Here is an 8,830-nt window from a genome sequence, read left to right on the forward strand (position 1 = left end):
AACCGACTGAGCTGCCGGCCAGGGCTGAATTACAATTTTAAGCCGAGGCGGTGAGGTCTGAGCAAGCACTCAAACAAGTTGAGAGAAGGAAGCACAAAATTCAGAAGGTGGGACAGTGCCTCTCAGCCAACAGAAGAGAAAGATGGGGGGGTGGTGGGGAGCTGGGTCCAAGCCCACTTTTCCTCTGTGACCTGGGATTGATCCCCGATGTGGCAAGCTCTCTCCCAGCTCAGGACACCACACACCTTGCCAACATACAAACACAGCCAAGGACACCCTTGTCATTCCAAGGCAGGGAGTCATAGTTTTATTGTATCAAGCACTTGCGTAGCGCTTACTCAGTGCCCGGCGTGGTGCCAGGTCTACACAGCTACCCGGTTAATCCCCTTACGAGGCTGGCGCTATGATTATCCCCACTTTACAGAGGAGGACGCCGGGGCACAGAGGGCTGGCGTCGCTCACCCACGCTGCGGGCATCAGCGGGGCCCGAGACAAAACGCTGTGAACATCTCCTGGCCCACAGGACACGCGTCCTCCTCGGTGGCCGGCTGGCCAGTCCTCGTCCACCACAATCCTTGGACCCCTTTCCAAAGCCAGTCCCCAGGCTGGGGCCGTCGGAAGCCCGGGGTGTGCCGGTGTAAGTGTCCGTGCCCCCTGTGGGTTGGCCGCCTCTGCAGGACACACTGTGCCCACCCCCCTCACCACAGGAGACCGGCTGCTCTCAGAACAAGCCGGGAAGACTTCACAAACCCTGACCCAGTGGTACTCAACCAGGGGCAATTCTGTCCACCGAGGGGATGTTTGGTCATGTTGGAGGCACTTTTGGTTGTCACAGGCGGGGGTGATGGGTCGAGGCCAGGGATGCTGCTCAGCATCACACAGGGCACAGGGCGGCCCCTCAATGCCCCGGGGTCGAGATGAGCATCCCTGCTCTAACCGGTTTGGCTCAGTGGATAGAGCGTAGGCCTGCGGACTGAAGGGTCCCAGGTTCGATTCTGGTCAAGGGCATGTACCTTGGTTGCGGGCACATCCCCAGTGGGGGGTGTGCAGGAGGCAGCTGATCGATGTTTCTCTCTCATCGATGTTTCTAACTCTCTATCCTCCCTTCCTCTCTGTAAAAAAATCAATAAAATATATTTAAAAAAAAAAAAAAAAAGATGAGCATCCCTGCTCTCGACGCACATGGGCGAGAAGGGGCCAAGCTACAGGAACCTAAAAGGGAGAGACGAACCAGAAGGTGGGACTTTTTTTTTTTTTAATTGATTTCAGAGAGGAAGTGAGGAGAGAGATAGAAACATCCATGATGAGAGAGAATCATGGATCGGCTGCCTCCTGCACGCCCCACACTGGGGATCAAGCCTGCAACCTGGGCCTGTGCCCTGATTGGGAATCAAACCTGTGACCTGGTTCGTAGGTCGATGCTCAAGCCCTGAGCCACGCCGGCCAGGCGAGGTGGGACATTTTATATGGGGCACTATGCCGGGCTCTTCAACCCTCACATTGGGGCCCGAAGCAGGGAGGGCCACATGTGTCAGGTCTCTCTCCGAACGCCTGAATTCGGATTTGTGCATGTAACGGTTTGTACGTCACCCCATTGAAAACACACAACTGGGAACAAACAGCTCTCATTAATGATATGCATGTGGAGGGCTTAGGGGTGAAATGGACTGGTTTCTGCAACTCACTTTGAGATGCATCAGAAAGTTCTATGCGCCCGGCCAGCCTGGCTCAGTGGTTGAGATCGACCCACGAACCAGGAGATCAGGGTTCAATTCCGGGTCAGGGCACATGCCAGGGTTGCGGGCTCGATCCCCAGTGGGGGCGTGCCGATCAATGATTCTCTCTCATCATTGATGTTTCTCTCTCTCTCCCCTTGTCTCTGAAATCAATAAAAACATTTTTTTTTAAGAAGCTCTATGCATGTTCTGATACTGTGATTTATAATAACATGCATTTGGCCTTTATCCTCATTTCTGGCACAGAGCTCCTAAAACTCTTGGAATTTCCCAAATGATAAGAGTGATAAAGGTGCCTTTTATTCACAGCAAACCCTTTTCAACCACATTTGCTTTACGTGAATGAGGTGACTTACGGGAAGCACCTAAGGGTGGGGGCTGGTTGCCAAGAAAACCAACCACGTGGTTAGAGGGTTGGAATTTTCAGTCCCACCCCCAACCTCCGACCTCTGACCTCCGACCTCCGGGGAGGGGAGAGGGTCTGGAGGTGGAGCTCCATCGCCATTGGCCAATGACGTCATCAATCACGCCTGGTAATAAAGCACCATTCACACACACAAAGCGGGGTGCCCTGGGGCGGGCGGACCAGGCCCTGCCCCACGCCGGCCCTCTGCACCTGATCTAACTTAGAAGATCCAACCCCGCACCACGCTATTTCTGTCCGGAAACACAGATAAAAAGGGGCAGCTTTCCAAAGGCAACTGGCTGTTCCCGCATCAGACCCTCTTACAGTAAACCCGGGCCCCAGGAAGCAGTGTCTTTCTCTGGGTTCCGGGAGCCGTGCTCGCAAATTAATCAGACCAGAGGAGGGGCCTTAGAAGCTCCATTCGCCCGCCTGTCAGAAGCACAGGGGGCGGCCTGGGGTACCACTGGCATCAAGCGTGAGGCCCGAGCCCTCAGCCCACGGTGCTGACGCTGTCACCAGGTGGGAGTGTCAGAACCGAGCTGAACTGCAGGACTCCGGCCACTGTGGGCGGGTGGCTGGGTATGGGGGAGACCCCACACAGTGGAAGTGGAGTTGGTGTCTGAATATCACACACCCACGAGAGTGGCTAAAACTGGAAAGGCCTAGCCTGGCCGGGTAGCTCCGTTGGTTAGAACGTCATCCCCGCACAGCAAGGTTGCGGGTTCGACCCCTGGTCAGGGCACATGCAAGAATCAAGCAATGAATGAGTGGAACAAACACCAAATCTCTCTCTCTTTCTCCCTCCCCCTTCCCCCCTCCCCTCCCCTCCCCCTCCCCCTCTCCCTCCCTCTCCCCTCTCCCTCTCCATCTCCAATGAAAGACCCAGGAGAGAGAGCAATGGAGCGCCCCTATTTCTGGAAGCGAGACAGTGGCCCAGCCGCTCTGGGAAACAGCTGGCCTTCCCCAAGGTAAACACCACTTGTGCGGCCCAGCAATCACAGACCTGGTGTTTACCCAGGAAAGTGAAAGCCGGCCTGTCATGCTCAGACCAAGGCTGTGCACGTGCCCACAGCGGCTTTATAGGCTAAACCACGCGCTGGACACAGCCCAGATGTCCGTCTGCAGGCAGAGCAGCGCACTGGCACGCTCCGGCTGGGGAATGCCGCTGGACACCCAAAGGGATGAACAGAGGAAGCGCGCGCCACGGCGCTTAGCAAAAGAAGCCAGACAAACAATAGGACCCTCCATTCGACTCCACTTACAGAAAAGTCTAGAAAATGTGAGCTAATCTACACTGGCAGAAAGCAGGTGGTGGGTGCATTTCAGAGAGAGGAGGAGAGAGGGATAGAAACATCAATGATGAGAGAGAATCATTGATCAGCTGCCTCCTGCACGCCCCCTACTGGGGGCCAAGCCCGAAACCTGGGCATGTGCCCTTGAGTGGAATCAAACCCAGGACCCTTCAGTCCACAGGCCAACGCTCTACCCACTGAGCCAAACTGGCTAGGGCCCTAGGCACCTCTTCATCTGTATTCTTCAGCACATCCTTTGTAATAAACCGATAAACTCTAAGTAAAGTGTTTCCCTGACCTCTGTGAGTTGCCATAGCAAATGATTGAACCTGAGGAGTGGTCATGGGGATTCCCGATTTATAGCCAGTTGGTCAGAAGTACCTGGAATTTAGGGGATTGGTGTCTGGAGTGGGGGCTGACTTGGGATGGAGCCCATAACCTGGGGGACACACGCTCCCTCCGATAGCTCTGGGGAGCATCACAATTGAATTGAATGGTTGGACACCAGCTGGTATCTGGAGGCTTGGAGAATTGGTTGGGGGGCTGGGGGGCCCAGGGGGCCACAACCTTTGGTGAGAGAAGGGTTGTGAGTGGAGCCCGAGGATTGGTCTAATCAGCTGCCAGGTGGTCTGGACATGTGGGGGTTACCCTCTTCAGGGGGTAACCAGGGGTAACCCGATATCTCTCTCCAGGCATTGACACGGGGCTAGAAAACGCAAACATTTAAGTTCCCAGGCTAGTTAAACCCAGAATAGAAGCGTTTCCTCATACCTCGACCTACTTGGATTTAGTAATTTAGCAACCTGACCACAGTGACTTCATTTTATTTCTTCACTCTGTTCCGCACCTCATTCCCACATTCCCCTGCCCTCGTCCTGTCCCTCCCACACCCTGCCCCAGCCCCCAGGCCCTCCCAGGACCCAGTCTCAGTGCTCCCTGTCTCCCTGTCTCCCTGTCTCCCAGCCCCCTTCTGGCCTCACCACCTTGGTTGGCTTAACAATGGCCCCCAACAGAATTCAGATCCTAATCCCCAGAATCTGTTGTTCTAAGATTTGGATGTTAATGTGTGCAGGTGATTGAGTGATGACACGAAGTGTCAATCTTCTTGAAAGATTTTTATTATTTACACTAGTGGCCCGGTGCACGAAATTCATGCACATTAAAAGGGAATTAATTAGAGGAAATATTTTAATATTGCTATTTGCCCTTTCTCTATGACAGAAGTGTCAGAGATGAAAGAAAATTAGTAAAATGTATATGAAAACCTTCCTCCTGTCAGAGTCTGGGGCATGCCACGGGACCCAGAGTCAAGTCCCCGCCCACCTTTGTGCACCTCAAAATCACGAGAGACCCGTCAAGCCCCACCGGGTGAGGGGCGCAGCCTCAGGTCCCTGCTGATCACTCGTTATGGGAACCCCGCCTCCACTGTGGGCGCAGCCATCTTGTGATGGCATGACAGAGTGAGGGTCAATTTGCATATTGCCTCTTTATTATGTAGGGTTTCCCAGGCAGGGCCACAGGGGGAAGCTCCAGGTTTGATCTGGAGAGAAAAGCAGGGGTGGGGTAGGGATGGGGTGAGGTTTTGGGGGAGGCCTAGTTGGAGCCTTTATTGGGGTTCCTTTGGGAAAGGCAAGTCAGGGCAGGGTAGTCAGTTTAGAATTAGCTACTTATATAAATTCGGGGCGGGAGGGGGGTTGGGCCATAGGGGTGGTCTCTGGCACCTGACACCTGGCCCCGGGATGGCTTAGGGCAGGAGAAATATTGGCTGGTTTGTGAGATTTATTTTATTTTATTTTTAAAATATATTTTTTATTGATTTCACAGAGGAAAGGAGAAGGAGAGAGAGAGATAGAAACATCAACGATGAGAATCATTGATTGGCTGCCTCCTGCACGCCCCACACTGGGGATCAAGCCCGCAACCCGGGCATGTGTCCTGACTGGGAATCGAACCTTGACCTCGTGGTTCATAGGTTCATGCTTAACCACTGAGCCATGCCAGCTGGACTGGTGTGTGAGATTTAGATAAAGGGGGTGATTTGGGAATTTGGGCTCAGGATGGTTTGGTTTGCATCTGAAAAGCATTCTAGCAGTATTCATTTAATTATTTTTAAAAATATCTTTTTATTGATATTTTTAGAGGGAGAAGAAGGGAGAGAGAGAGAGAAACATTGATGAGAGACAGAAATATGGATAGATCCGCTGTCCCCTGCACCCCTCGCCACCAGGAATCGAGCCCACAACCCGGGCATGTGCCCTGACCGGGAATCGAACTGACAACCTTTGGGTGTCCGGGATGACACCGGCAGTCTGCGTATATTTTTTTTAGGTATAGCTCCATTTTACCTTTAAAAGTCAGATTTATACTATTTTGCTTTCATAACTTTTTCTATGCCTCTTGGCTTAAAGTGGAGTAATTTTTTAACTTATCATTTTAATTGCTTTTTAATTTATTGACTTGAGAGAGAGGGAAACATCAATTTGTTGTTCCACTTATTGATGCATTCATTGGTTGGTTCATGTCTGTGCCCTGACTGGGGATTGAACCGGCAACCTTGGTGTATCAGGACGATGCTCTAACCAGCTGAGCTACCTGGCCAGGACTTACAGTGGAGTCTTAAGTCAAGTTTTTATGGATTGTCTCCACGGAAGTCTGTGAACTTCCTAAATTCATAGGGACAAATCCTGTCATTATTATTGTTATTATTATGATGGTTGTAGCATTCTGACACATCTATTTCCAGGTCTTATCTTTGTAAAATTGTGTTGTTAGTCCCTGGATTCCCCCCTCCCCCAATTTCATATGCATATTTCACATTGACATACAGTATGTATATAAGTATATATGCATCTGCCTATTCCCCCGTGTGTATAAAATCCCCTCTGTGTTCTGTATGTGTATGTGTATTCTCCTGTCTCTGTGGGTGTATGTATAACAGAGGAGATTATGTACGTCTATACATTATATGTAATATTCACACATAGACACACACGAACATGCACGGAGGAGGTGCCGCCGCGTGCCATTTGATATCCTGTGGTTTTACACATGATTTGAAGCACAAATAAGCACTCGCCAAGGTGCCTCACGCTTTTCATAACGCTCCACGCCCGTCCGGGAGTCTCGGGGCCTGCGATTTCCGTGCCCAGGCCCGGCTGTGGGGCCTGCGATTTCCGTGCCCAGGCCCGGCTGTGGGGCCTGCGATTTCCGTGCCCAGGCCCGGCTGTGGGGCCTGCGATTTCCGTGCCCAGGCCCAGCTGTGGGGCGTTTGTGCCGGTCCCACTGGGGTTCCCACTGGGATAATCGTGTGTGCGTTTTGGCTCCATTCTCCAGAGCTGAGTCCCCGCCGGGTCCGAGGACGAGTGCTCTTCAGTCTGCAGGTGATTTCCCTTCTCTGTGCTCGCCCCAGTCCCACCCGTGCTGGTGGAGAGAGCTTGGCAGTTGTGATAAGCCAAGGACAGCCCAGCCGGTTTGGCTCAGTGGATAGAGCGTTGGCCTGCGGACTGAAGGATCCCAGGTTCGATCCCGGTCAGAGGCACGTACCTGGGTTGTGGGCTCCCGTGGGGAGCGTGCAGCCAATCGCCGTTATTTGCTATGGGTCCTGATAATTTAAAAAGTATAGTTTTCTTCCGTTTCTTGTTGAGAGTAGTACATTGCACAGTACTTCTAGGTCCTGCTTGTCATTATTTTTTTAACCCTCAGCTGAGGACACGTTTTTATTGATTTTAGAGAGAGCAGAAGAGAAAGAGCGAGAGAGAGAGAGGAACATTGATCAGCTGCTTCCTGTACACGCCCCACGTGGGGATCACACTGGAAAGCTAGGCGTGTGCCCTGATGGGGAATCAAACCCGAAACCTTTTTTAAAATTTGTATACGGGAGGGCACTCCACCCGACTGAGCCACCTGGCCAGGGCCCTGCTTATTTTTATTTCATATATCATAAACATGTTTCCCTGTTACATTTTTTTTTTGGACTTAACAATTATTTTTATTTTAAAAAAATACTTTTTTTATTGAGTTCAGAGAGGAAGAGAGAGATAGAAACATCAATGATGAGAATCATTGATCAGCTGCCTCCTGCGAGCCCACAACCTGGGCATGCGCCCTTGACAGGACTAGAACCTGGGATCCTTCATCCGCAGGCCGATGCTCTGTCCATTTCCGGTCAAGGACACATGCCTGGGTTGCGGGTTCCATCCCCAGTAGGGGGCGTGCAGGAGGCAGCCGATCAATGATTCTCTCTCATCATTGATGTTTCTATCTCCCTCTCCCTTCCTCTCTGAAATCAATATATATATATAAAAGAAATTCTTAAAATAAAAAAGAGAGTGTTGGTAATGAGAACAAATGCTTTTCCACACGTTTATAATCCACTGTAGTTCCGTCTTGTGACTTATGTGTTCATATTCTTTGTCTATTTTTGAATGCATCCTATTGATGGTAAAAATGATACGCCCTGGCCGATGTGGTTCAGTTGGTTGAGCATCACCCCATGGACGGAGAGGTCACTGGTTCTGTTCCCAGTCAGGGCCTCTGCCCCGGGTTGCGGGCTTAAGCCCCAGTAGGGGGCCTGCAGGAGTCAATCGATGTTTCTCTCTCTCTCTCTCCCTTCCTCTCTCCCTCCCTTCCTCTCTCTCTAATATCAATAGAAACATATTTTAAAAAATGACAGTCATATTATGTATTGAACACCTGCTCTGTGACAAATATTCTACTAAATGCTTTACTCGCTTTGATCTTAGGCAGTTTCGCCCGGTAGCTGGTATCTTCATTTCATAGATGTTACAACCTGAGGGTCAGAGAGGTTAAGTCACTTGCTCCAAATCACACAGCCTTGGTTGCCCAACAGGGATTCAAATACCCAGATTCGTAACCACCAGGCAATTTAATTCTGTTTCTAAAAAGTCTGAGACACTAGTTACCTTATTTGATAATTTGTTTCCCTGGCAATAACATTTTTTTAAGTTTTTATTGGACTCCAATGTGTGTGTCTGTGTATATATGAGAATACATTTCAGAAGCAGACAGCTTGATGCGTTTATTTCAAATGGACACACCAATTATCCAGCACCCAGACTACAAAAAAAAAAAGAAAGAAAAGGCAGCCCCGGTCGGGTTGTTCAGTGGTTAGAGCGTGGTCCCACTACGCCAAGGTTTCGGTTCGACCCCTGGTAGGGACACACACAAGAATCAACCAATGGTTCCCTGACTGGTTTGGCTCAGTGGATAGAGCGTTGGCCTGCGGACTGAAAGGTCCCAGGTTCGATTCCGGTCAAGGGCATGTACCTCGGTTGCGGGCACATCCCCAGTAGGAGGTGTGCAGGAGGCGGCTGATCGATGTTTCTCTCTTATTGATGTTTCTAACTCTCTGTCCCTCTCCCTTCCTCTCTGTAAAA

The sequence above is a fragment of the Plecotus auritus genome (genome assembly GCF_963455305.1).
Source record: "Plecotus auritus genome assembly, chromosome: 10".
Lineage (NCBI taxonomy): Eukaryota > Metazoa > Chordata > Mammalia > Chiroptera > Vespertilionidae > Plecotus > Plecotus auritus.